At 37.0% G+C, this 13,529-nt stretch overlaps 1 protein-coding gene and 1 non-coding gene across 2 annotated transcripts in view; one reads left to right on the plus strand and one right to left on the minus strand.

The window, feature by feature from the left end:
• LOC134656608 (tyrosine-protein kinase CSK) overlaps window positions 1–13,529 on the minus strand; it is a 42,402-nt gene that overhangs the window by 27,140 nt on the left and 1,733 nt on the right. The window lies entirely within an intron of this gene.
• LOC134656686 (U6 spliceosomal RNA) lies at window positions 9,319–9,422 on the plus strand. Its single transcript, XR_010097552.1, has one exon. It is a non-coding gene; the product is annotated as a U6 spliceosomal RNA (small nuclear RNA).

Genomic DNA, 13,529 nt, shown 5'->3' on the forward strand with positions numbered 1-13,529 from the left:
TTTATACCGTATTTTAATTACCTACCTTAAATGTTACATTTCTAAATATTTTTTTGTGCTATACATACTTCAAAAAAATCGCTGGAGGCCTAGCGGTAAGAGCGTGCGAATTGCAATTCCGGCTCGTACCAATGAGTTTTTCGGAACTTATGTACGAAATATCATTTGATATTTACCAGTCGCTTTTCGGTGAAGGAAAACATCATGAAAAAACCGGACTAATCCCAATAAGAGCCTAGTTTACCCCCTATGGGTTGGAAGGTCAGATGGCAGTCGCTTTCATAAAAATTAGTGCCCACGCCAATTTATGGGATTAATTGCCAAGCGGACCCCAGGCTCCCTTGAGCCGTGTCAAAATGCCGGGACAACGCGAGGAAGATGATGATGATGTGACACATACTTCCAAAAAAATCTACAAATATTTTACGTGACAACTGCTTATAAGTAAATATTATGTAGGTACACTTATAAAGTATAAAGTAGAAAATATCTTATAGGTACATAATATAAAAACCGATCATGTACGAGTAGGATTCACTATGGGTTCCACAGTTACACATTTTTATTGCATATTTTTTGTTTAAGACCAACTCACCTATTATAGGACATAGGTCTTCCATTAATCTTTTGGCGTTGAACTATTTTTTGTATATGTATTTATGTAATACAATTCTGAGTTAGGTTATGGTACATTTTTGCTCACCTACTTATAATTATGTATTATATCTGATATGTCACATGATACCAAAAATCGCCGCAAAGTTAAAAGTTCATTTATTTACGTTACTCATCTTCGGATCACCGACTTACTACTTCCTTACTTGACATATGTGTACTAAATTTCAATTGAACTAGTCCAGTAGTTACGGTGAAAATTGGCTTTAACAAAATGGCAGACACACGAGTGATCTTATAAGGGAGATTATTTTCCTTGAGTGAATGGTATGCATTTACCCCAATGCACCTCACGTTCCACGCGGCGCGGCGTAATCTGGCCCCTATTTCACCACGGTGACAGGTACGACAAAAACATCACTGTTATTGACGCCATAGGCATCCATGGACTACAGTTACCGCTAACACTGATTTAAACTTTCACGATTTTTACACATTATTAAATTGTACAACGGAACCGCAAACGTTCAAGCGGATAAACAAGACCAAGTGCGGGTAGTTCGAAAAACTCGCGCGGTTAGAAGATGCTGATGTCAACTTAAGCCAGTCTTCTCCGAGACCACGGGGACAACGCCGTCCTCGAAACGTCGGAGGTAAATCTTAAAACTTAGATACGCGATTAAGTCCCGTTGTACAATTTAATAATACAGTTACCGCTTACCATCGGGCGGGCCGTATTCGTGTTTGCCACCGTCATTGTACCTATTATTAAAAAAAAACTTTATTATATCGGATAAAACAGACATTTCTCTCGCGAAAAAATCTTGTGACAATTGTCACAAGATTTTTCAAAGAATTTTCGGTAAGTCTTGACAGGAAATGAGTTCTGTGTCGCAATTTCGATACAGTTGCCGTGTTTCTTGTGACAATTGTCATTAGCTTCGCAAAATAAGAATTTTTTAGTGGCAATATAATGGAGTTTATTTATTTATTAAAATGTTGGTGGCAAACAAGCACATCGCCCGTCCGATGGTAAGCGGTTACCGTAGCCTATGGAGGCCTGTGACGTCAGCAACAGTGATGTCGACAACTGTCGCACCTGTCACCGTGGTCGTGGTGAAATAGGGGCCAGTAAGTACCTAATAATCGCAGTGGTCTTAAGTGTCACAGACCCTACTGGCGCTTAAGTCCTTTATGACAATTTCTGCCTATTTTATATTGTTCAAAAAAAAAAAGAAACCGAATAATTATATCGGACTACCAAATTTTCACGAGAATCAGTTGAGAAATGTGATATGCAAAGGAGAAGAATTCGGACATACGAAAGCATTTTTGCCCAAGTTGAAACGGAGACCTTCGCCAACGCTCGGTCAATGATGGTTTAGGTACAGCTAGCTGCAGAGAAAAGGTACCACCCCTGCATACAATTATCTATCTGGTCGTACCTTTTCTCTGCAGCTGACTGTACACCTATAAAAATGGTTGTCCCTGCTGTAATTTTATACCGGTACCGTACTTTGTATTTCAACCGGTATAGTTTTACCTTCAAAACGAACCGGTATTGATAAATAATAACGGTACCATACCGCTTATACCGTAAAGAAAGCATGATGCAGTCTCTGCTTTGCACAATTATTGTGTGGACAAAATTCTTATAATCATCGAAACATACATACCTACGCACATAATGTCATTGAAATAAAACATTGTTATTTTATAGTAAATTTATATAATACTCGATATATACACATAACAATAACCAGACCGCAGCGGTATTAGCCTGTAAGCTTCATCTCTTGTCTCCAAATCCGCAAAAACTAGTTAGTACTAAATGCTGGTCTTGCTGTTATTTTATTCTTGAAGATTATGGCTTGTTTCTTGATTATTGAGAACAGCACGTAATCGCACACATATAGACGGAACGAACGGCAACAAAGTAGGTGTAGACACTAAGACTTTCAGGTATTAAACGAATTACGCTTCGTATTAATAGGTAAGTAATATTTAAATGAATATATAATATTCTCTAACGTAAATACAAGATTACAATTGACATCAAATGTCATTGACGTACAGAAGTCATATACTTTTTTTTAATGACGCAAAATTGATACCAGCATAATGAAAATCAATCCCAATCAGTAAAACGAGTCTTTAAACTTTTTTCATTTTAAGCGGGTTTTGAAGGAACAAGTTACTTAAATTCAATTGTAATCGTATTGTTTTAGGATAGTTTACTGCTGTTTTCGATCGTTACGACCTGTAAATAACAACAAATCAAATTTTAAATAAATTTATTTACCCTATTTTTTGAAATACAATTTATCTACTGGTATACATTTTCGTATGCGTATATGATGAAATGTCTAAATAATGTCAAAAACGAGCTACGACGAAGTACACGTCTGCTTCGATCCAAGGCCAGCGGCCATCTGACTCGAAGAAGAATTTTGAGTGATGTCGTCAATGTATGGAAATTGTACGAAAGTTTACATTTGGGATTGAATTTCTGTGTTGTATTTGTGAGTAAAAATATAAGTAGATAATAATTTGCTAGTTTAGTTATCTAGCTTTCAAAATCACACAACAACTCAATTACTGTTAAAGGCAAAACTGTAATGCGTGTTGCTCAAACGGAACTCCATATTTTGATTTTTGGATACTTTTAGTGTCGATTTGTAGAGAATTACAGCAAATAAAAAATATTATGCCGTGAAGAGCCGGTACACGGCTTCTTCGTGAACAAATTTACGTATAATTTAATGCAGTTATTAAACATTTCTTGAACAAATTGATTGCACAAAGTGAGCTCTAAATCGAAAACGTCATATACCGTCCCCTTAACATGTTTGTATCACGCTATAATGTGAATACGCAACGTTAAACGCTCACGGTCAATTTTAACAATTTAACGTATAGCGAATAGTATTGTCGACTGTACATAAGTACTACTGTTTGTTTGGTTATAATAATGCATTTAGTAGGTATATCATCATGACATCGTACCTTCCTAATCATTATTATAAAACAATTAAATATAATATTTTGGCGCTCCATATGCTCACCGAACTTTAAGCAGATCCGAAAGTATCAGACAATTTAACATTGCTTTTTACAGGATAATTAATGTGTATCTGTACTTAGAATATTACTCATGTCATGTATTCTAAAGAACATTGCACTGAAGGTTAGGGCCAGCACTTTATATGGCGGATGAGGCAAGGAGACCAACAACTGGGTGGGTATGACACATCACACCACATTTTGCTACCGTACTATAAACGTTAGAATTAAATGTATGTTAAGTTAATCCACTTGAAATAATAACAGTGCGGACAAAACAGTCACAGTGGAATGCTTACTGCGAAACTATAATTATAGTGTTTCCTAATACTGCCTCCCACGAGTTGTGGCCATATGTCGACGTATAGGTTTGGTAGTTGGATTACGTCAAACCATAACCACAGAATAAATAATAGTACTAAGTACAGAAGACTCACTCTCTAACAAAACGCATCTGTTACGATCAGCACAGATATGGCCGCTAGGTGGCGACAGCGCCACACGCGGCTTATGGCTTTCCCCAAAATTGGGGCCGAACGGATGTACTTTTAGCTATCTGTAGCAAATCGCGGAGTGAGACACGCCTGCCATAACACTAAACCGTATCAGACACAACAGGGCGCTTGGACAAGTGACATTTCGATATGGATCGTATAATCGTATGGTCACTTGAGATAACAAGGTCGATCTTTCAATGGAACCTCCGAGCATTGGGCCGCATTATTTTAAAGGCCAGTTATGTTTGCTTGACTCTTCCTACATTTTTGAAGACACTGCTATAATTATAAGGCTATTCATCTTAATACAAGGCAATAGGAATGACAACCCTGCGATACCCACTTAAGATTTGGCATGGGATGTCAAAATGAGTAGTTAACCCTAGCTCGTGAGGATTTTTATGCATGATATAAAGGCCCATTTACTATTCTCCACCCTCTCCACAGACGTCGGTAGTAGGTTTCTATATCCACGTTTAGACAAACACTGACCGCGTCTGGTGATAAGTGCTGGCTACACACACCAACGCTAGAAGACTAAAGCCAACCTTAATCAGGCGTCGCAGTTACCTATGTCGGCACGGCGCTGGTGTCTGCGGCGCGGCACGGCGCCGTGGCCGACCACAAGGTTATTATTCTTATTGCATATACCGACGACAGGCCAACCATCACCCACGCCAGTGTATTTGCGACCTCGAAGTTCCTGACAACTGCATAATCGGCTACCATTTTTATACTGGTTTTCTTGAGACCGGTGGGATTCGGCGAGCACGGACGAGATTGCCGACAGTGTGGCGTGGAGGCGCGTGCCGAGTTGAACGACCAGCGTTTCACTTTCGACTGCACTACGATAAACAACCAGTAAGGATGTCTTTACAAGGTTTACTGCAAAGTACGAGTTTCCTGGTATCTCGGCAAAACAATATATTTTGAATAGAGCACCGATAACAAAAAGCGAGACATTGCATCCTGATAACTGACTACGGAACCCTAAGAACGAAATGGCACATATAATCTTTATAAATAATCAGAACATTTTTTAAATCAACTAACTTGCCAAACATTTGACAAGAATCAAAATTGAGAATAAATTTACATTGAACCGGCTTTATCAGAATTACATTTAAATAAGGAACGTCTTAGAAAAAATATTGTATTAAACTCGATCATGTTTTCTTGACGTCATTGTAATCGAACAAAAACATCCTGTGTAAATGGCATGCAAGAGCAAAATTTTTGGTTCCAGTTCTATGACAAAGATGGGGAAAATATTTTCCTAAGGTTTTCCTGTTAGATATTATAGATACATAGGAAGATAGGTATTAATTAGGCAAGGAAACCCCGGATACCGCCGCGTCATCCTTTGTGTAGTTAATGATAATAAGCGCTTACATCATAGATACTATCTCACAACACAATGAAGCAATGAATCATTAATTAAGATGTACAAGGAAGAATAAGTAGTAAAAAAGTACGATTACAGGCTTTTCCCGACTTCAACAAAATATAGAACCTATAGTTTTTGTTTACTTGGTTATTCTTATGTATTCACTATTTTTAACATTATCTTGATACAGTTAGCATCAATAAGACCGGATAAAACAACGCGCCAAAAGTATCTGCCACCTTCTTATACTTTTACAAACAGACATATCTTTACAGTTTGAAATAATCGAATGCTCTACACTTATAAATGTAGATATGTCTATCGATTTTTGAAGAGGTATTGGAGAATGCTAAATCCTTTTGGCTTTGCTACTATTTACGCTAACTGTAAATCTTGAAAAAATAGCTATACCCATTAATATTAATAATCATAATGTTAATAACTACCGTATCGCAGTCGCGTCGCGCCACAGCGCCATGCAATCCACTCCAGCAGATAATGCAAATCAGTCCAATCACTTTCGCCAAGCTCCCATTGACTGTAGTATCGAAGCATTCGGCTCTCACGTAACGTAACCCGGCGGATCTACCCGCAAACCGGTCTTGATGTAAACACTCGGGTTTGTGACAAGTTTACATGCCGTTTGGCCAGAAATCTGCGAGCTTGTATCCCCCCTTGGGGTAGTCCCCTCCTTTTTTGCCAATGTTTACGTAACGTAACTCAAACGTAATGTGTTTATGTTTTGCAATTATTATCATGATGGATGGAAGAAAGAATAAACCTATTACTACTACACATAAAAATAAAATAACCTTCGAAGAGTTAGAAGACAAGGTTCAGAGACAAGGGCAAAAATACAATCTGACTCTGACCTACCTTTTGATTGAGTTTTACAAGGAGTGACAGATTCTGGCCAGGGACATAGTTAAGTGGAGAGAAAGAGAGGACCGTTTGAAACAGAATGCTTGCACTAATTGGATGAATTAAAAGTGCTCCAATGGAGTCGCGGTATAGGAGAAAGCATTTTCCGTTAAAAAAGCTTATGCAAAAGCGTGCAGGTCTATGTGAACCACTTCTGTCTCGAGCCCGAGGCCTATACTAATAAATTACCAATGATGGCAATGGTAAATCAATGCTTCAGGAAATTTCACACAAAAAAAAAGTTTTTTTTAAATGACGTTCGTTACAATTGCGAGCAATACAACGTGTGAACAGCTTTGGTAGTCGCTACAGCAAAAAATATGTCATTGGCTATTAGTAATAGACGTTATATGCCTGTAGTCCACACAGCTTCAAGAGACCATAGCCATAGGTGTGAATTTTAAATGACAGGTACCATCCACTACACTGTTAACTGACAGTTCGTAAGCCTTATTACAAAGGGCATAAAGTCCACCGATGGACAGTTAAATATAAGGATTGAATCAAAGCTCCATATACTTAATGAGATGTTCGCTGGACATTAGTAGACCAGACTCAAAGGTCGTTGACCCGCCTTTAAATAAAATGTAGGAAGTGATACCGACGCCGGTCTATACATCCCAGACTGTTTACTTTATCCGTCTGTTTACAAATTATTTTATTTCTGTACCCTTGATTAACCGGAACTGACAAAAACAAGAAAATATTTCACGTATGAGACATCAATTATTTTATTTCTCAATTCTACTTATTCGACCAAATACAAATAATCGACATATTTCATTATCATATGTATTTTACAATTGAAGTAGATCTTCTTCCTTCTTATCTTCCTTCCTTATCTTCCTCCTGTTCTGTCAAGCCTGGTCTAAATATTTTTAATAATTGTTCTTTGTAAAGGATAGCGAAGGAGTAATTCCTTAATTTTTATTTAGTCATCTGATAAAACAAAGCTTTTTTTGAAGAGAGAAGAAGAGATTTTTTTTTAAATATACGATGCCGTTATTTGTGGGAACGAAAATGCTGCCGCCTTTTGTAGAATGCCCTTATCGAAATCTTAGAAACAAATAGAAAATGGTAATACGTATATAAATGATTGGTGTAAAGTGACAGGAAAGGTGGTAGAACCCGACATGATGATGACGTGCAGTTCAACATGCAAACGGTAAATCATGAAAACCACATGATTATTGCAGAACGTACTCGTAAAGGAATGGACCTGTTAAACTGCCTGTTATGATGCAATTTGTATTTATTTAGATCATAAATATAAGCATCATAACAAGATTGCGGTCGTACTGGAATTCATTTGTTACCTTGCGTAAGAGATTTTAGTTTAGACAAGGAAATGCAAGTATTCTGCACTCAAAACTATACTATACCAGAAGATAAAATACACATAAAGAAAATCAAATAATAATTTAGTACAAGCAAGTCTAAAGTGGCAAAATCTAGTAACAAGATTTTCGAAGCTTCTCCCCCTTTAAATTGGTTTCGCCGAGCAACAACCACAGGGATAATACAATATGGCCTTAGCTAATAGAAATTACTTCCTTCCCCTCAAGAAGGCCGCTTCAAAGGAAAATAACAATTTTATAGATATCGCGCCACTTGAATAAACAAACAGGCATGGAGTTAAGTTGCACGCAATTATAACACAAATTGCGTTTTATAAAGTATAATAAATCGTTCTTGGAATATTCCGTTACATGAAGACTCCCTCTAATGGTCAATCGGCAACTGGCATTCAGGCAGTAAATAAAAGTTCCGAAACGGGGAGCGAATGGCGTTTTCATGGCGAAAGATCATTAATACAGTTTTGGCATGGCGATAAATCATAACGACTGGAACCCCTCGCTTAAAATACCCGCAGACGGCGGGCTGGTGGCGACAAGCGACATGACCAATGATATTTATACGAGGATTAAACAACTGTACCGATATTCGGAACCTAAAGTAATATATTGAACCTAAAGTAATATATTGAGAGTGGCAACACTGTAGTTAGTCGTATTGTCCTTTTCTAGCATATACGTCCATCTCTCTCCCACACCCCCACCACTTCAGGCAGTTGCGTTTGACAATTTTGACAGTTAGAAACAAACGCAAATTACCTCATTGGCTTGCTGTTTTTCCATCTGGAAGGTCGTGAAGCTAAACTGCTGGTGAGTTTTTGAATTTGTACCCCAGTTTAGCTGACTATATTGAAAAACAGTTTCTAACGGCTTTTGCCGTTCGAAATAAATATTTAAATTTAGTTGTCCGTTAAACTATCTAGCAAATAAAAATGATCCGGAATAGTGATGTGCAAGTGTTTTCAAAGGCTGCCTGCGCGCACCGTGGCTATGCCAATGAAAATACTAAAACACATGGTAGAAAACACATCGAGCTGGTAAAGCGTGCACGTGTCACCATTATAATTTAATTTTATTAAGTCTCTTCCGAGTCTTGTTAGTTTAAATCTTTGTGTGTGTATAATAACGGTTGAAATTATATAATACTTAAATGGTGATGTGTGGAGGTATACCCTTTCAAGTGATTTGTGTTTTCGAATACGAATGGATCGGATAGTTAATACGTGTTACGTAGAACCTACGTATTAAGGTAGAAGCTTATAGACGTGTAGGTTTTTTATCTGTCCAAGTATCTATCAGCAATTTATCTTTTTATCCCGTTCCGGGTTAATATAATATTGCAAAATTAATTTTTTGGTAATAAACTTGCTGATAAATAACGTGTACCCGAATAGGAGTCGACGATATTTCCGCTCTAAGGGACACAAGGTAACGAACAAACCTACATCGCAAACATTGCATTTATTTTTGTGGAAAGTGAGTACTTCGGCAGTACATAAACTTAAATCTGACTAGACATAGAGAGAGATTAGCATGGCTCTGCGCAAGAATGACATGCGAATTCGTGAAGTATTTCACTCTGTATCTATCAACTTATATCTCTCCAACTAGATCTTTGATTTATGTAGGTAGGTACCTACTTAAATATATAACTTAGCAGGTACTTACAGCTTTAAAGGTTAAGGAAAAGAACTCTTGCATGTAGGTGCTATATGTGCTTGTGTTATTTTGAATTTGAATAACTTGATTATTAATTCTATACGTAACTACATACAAGAGGGTCAATTCTTAAGCCTACTTACCTACCTACATAAATAGTACACTTAAATTAAACGTTTCAAATAAAATCGGAAGCCTGTGACATGGAAGGGCATTAACGATACGGGAATCTTTAGATTGATTCATTGACGAAGACGCATGGTTTGGTTCATATTGTCAAATTATATTAGTTAACTGTAGAGTTAAAGTTTAGTTTTGGCAAATCTGCGCGTCACCGTGAATGACACTTTCTAAAAGTGCCTGTTAAAGCCGGCGTAAAGCCTTTCACCTTGTCGAGCAAGGAACCCGCAACTTAGGGAATATTACCCATAAACTCAGGGTATTTGATTTGAATGATACTTATTCTTAAACTTACGTTTGTTATGGTTCCACCTGCTAAGGTGCGCCTAAGAGAATCTTTTATTCGTTCACAAACTAACGTCAAGTTATTTGTGATGAAACCAATATATTATGTACCTATCTAAACCTGCGCAAGGCTGCCATGTTTACACCTGCGTAAGGTGTGCCAAAAGAATCTTTGATTCGTTCACAAACTAACGTCAAGTTATTGATGATGATATTATAACCTATGTAAGCCTGCGCAAGGCACGTCAGACATATTCACAGAAATATAAATGATATGGTCATAACACAGGCGTGCGAGTAGACCACAATCACAAAAATATTACAAAGATTAAGTTGTAAATATCTCTTTTTAGAGAATGTAAAAATGGTTTAAAATAATGTTTTGGGTAAAAATCAGTCGAAATAGGCAAGGCTTCGTTATTAGAGTTTTCATTTTTGTTTACCAATCTATTTCAAGGGTCCCGAACACCCTATTGGCTAAACCCGAAATTGGGCTAATTAACTGTGGTAAAAGTGAAAACTGCTTTCCATTTACATAACATTTCTAAAATTATAATAGGTAAAATAAAAACCTAAGATTCCAGGCCTATCTCGACTCATTTTTATTTTAAAGATGGAAAAAATCTTTGCACCCTAATATAAAATTGTGGTCTGGAGACGCTAAGCCTCATAACTTGGGTGGCATAGATAATACTAAGAGATTTAGTCACCTAATTGCGACTATAAGCCCAGGCAGAATATTGATAATTAGAATAAGGAGTGGTCAATCCTCCAAGGTCCATACAATCTGTGGACTCTAATTAAATCAGGCTCGGTAAGCTCACGACACGACAGAGCTTACGATTCCATTCTGAAATAAGCTATGTTTACAATATATATTACCCATGGTGTGAAACAAACAGCCTGCTCAAGGTGTACAAAGGGTCCGTTTAACGGCCCTATAAACATCTACAAACCTTTGAAGTCTAGGCCTGCTACAATATGACAGACTAGAAATAAATACATATGATCCCAATGTAAGAGCAGCTCACAGTTGCATAAATTATATTTGGCTGGAGAGCACTTGTCTTTCAGTTAACATGTTTACGAGTACCTACCTATGTACACGACATGACCAAGGTTACCTACCTTTTTACATAATTATTATATCCCTGACTGCCATGGTATATTAGGAAAATTATCATGTGCTGGCGGTGCTGCACAAGCATGTTTGAAATAAAATATACAAAACTGGCCTAACGGGCGTTTATGAATTATGTATTTTACACCCTTGTGTCTGTATTGTGACCCTGGAAGTTTTAAACCACCTGTATCGTAAGTGCTCCTATGCACGGATTAAGTTTATAATAAACTACCCATGCCCTAACCTCAAGGGCAAGTGCTTCTATGCACGGACCAGATACTGTTGTCACTTATTTCACTTATCATGACTTGTCATAGTTTGATACTACACGTTTAATAAATTTAAGACCGTGGAATGTACCCACTACAAAAGGTTTTTAAAAATAGTGACTGAATGGTTTGTACGAACGGTTCTAGCACAGTTTCTGGGCGGTCACGTCTAGGGCATGACCCTCTAGTTCTCAATTTATACAAAATTATAGCATTGTGATACTGTTCGCTTTGCACAATAAAATAGGGGAACAGGAGCACGCCTTGCGAAAAGGCGAAGCTATTTTGAAACGCAAACCTTTCATCATTGAAATATATCTAGAGTCTGTCTCTACAGTGTAACCTGAAGGCATGAATGCACATGAATCTCTTGAAACATGGTGGATTAACTAATTTACACCCCGTCTGTGTCTTGCTCCTACCAAATCCACAAGTTGAGGACCTCAACCTATCTAGGCACCCTTCTTGCTCGAGACCTGAAAAAATAATCTCATGCAGTCAAGTGTCGGAAAACCAGGTCCACACTCTTAGCACTACCGTGAATATATCTAAGAAGTCTGTATACTGCCTTCCAGGAGGCGGGATGTTAATAGACTAGCCTATATAGTAGGCCAGAGATATAGTATACAAAAGCACACTGGCCCAAATCCAGTAATATTATATGCACTTCAGAATACAAAATAATTGACTATTCTGCGTATATTTGATATCAAAAAGTTACAATTACCTACCCTTAGGTCATAAGGAGGATAAATATACATAAATATCAAATATATTCGACAAAGTGTTGACCCTAGCATTGGATAAAATAGAGGTTCCTCTTAAACGGCATCTGCGCTGTTGGCTTTGGGCCCACGGGTGCCCGGCAAAAGGTCGGGGACCCCATGGTTCCGCACAGTTATTGCAAATAATGTAAAATCACAAAATAAACACAAATTTTCATTTTGGTTAAAAACACATATGCGATGAGCTAAGGTTTCGAATTAAGTACCTTATTCTTAATCTGGAAAGAGAAGACTGAATATTCAGAATTAAGCTATGTCTATGAATGGTTTACATAAATTAAGCCACTTTAGCGTTCAGAAACAATCAAGTTTATGTCTACTAGTAGGCACCAGATAAGGTAAACTACTCATACTGCATATATAGACAATAATGAGTACAATTAAGGTCACTTGATGATAGCTAAACATGAACATAAGCAGAATGAGCTGCACCTATACAAATATCATTGATAAAGCTCTGTGGCAATTCTACATTTACCATTTGAACGTCAAGAGCACCAAAAAGCGTCGTAACTAGTGCCCACATGAGTATTATGATATGGCTTAAGCTCTCAAAGTAACCTTCACAATTTTAAGTAAGGTTTGTTTAGGTCCATTAGCTCGCGTTCGCGTTAGTAAAGCGTACAAACGATTAAATGCATTTTATAGCTATAACCAAATAAATAGCTCACACTGGCTCACAGTCATTAAAAGAATTCAGTAAAATCATTAAAAGTATTCCCTATGATATTTTATTAAGTACCTACCCAATATTAACTTTGTGGGTAGTGATAGTGATATAACGAATATTTAAAATATTCGTCTACTTAATCCTGAGGGATTCTAGAAATAAGAAAGGTCTTGTCCTTGTTATATCCTGCAACTGCTTACCTTACTAGATAATTATTATCAAATTTGTCAATAATTGGGAGTTATAAATAAAAACTACTCGAGTACTTTATGATTTTTATCTTTTCATATTTTAATTACATCACTCCATATCACAGATGTTGTATGCTCCCTGAAGAGTAGACTGACTTATCTTCTTTTACATAGTCTCACATACATATAATTAAGTACTATAGCACCCTTGTGGTGACTCACTTATTTTCGTTGAAAATTTATAAGTACCTACATTAAATACGTATATAAAATGGAAAGTTAGTATCATAATATAATGGTATATAAAATTGTATGCTTTACTAAATACCTCTCTCCTCACATGTATTAAAATAAAGGGTGTACTACATAATTAATTAATTAATTAAACACTCCTAATATAATAATATTACATATACATAATATGTAAGTACATGTATAATCACATTGGCTTGGCGTCTTCCCACCACCAGGCGATAACAAACACGTCTCAATATATTACTTTAGGTTCCGAATATCGGTACAGTTGTTT

Source organism: Cydia amplana, chromosome 18 (assembly GCF_948474715.1).
Source record: "Cydia amplana chromosome 18, ilCydAmpl1.1, whole genome shotgun sequence".
NCBI lineage: Eukaryota > Metazoa > Arthropoda > Insecta > Lepidoptera > Tortricidae > Cydia > Cydia amplana.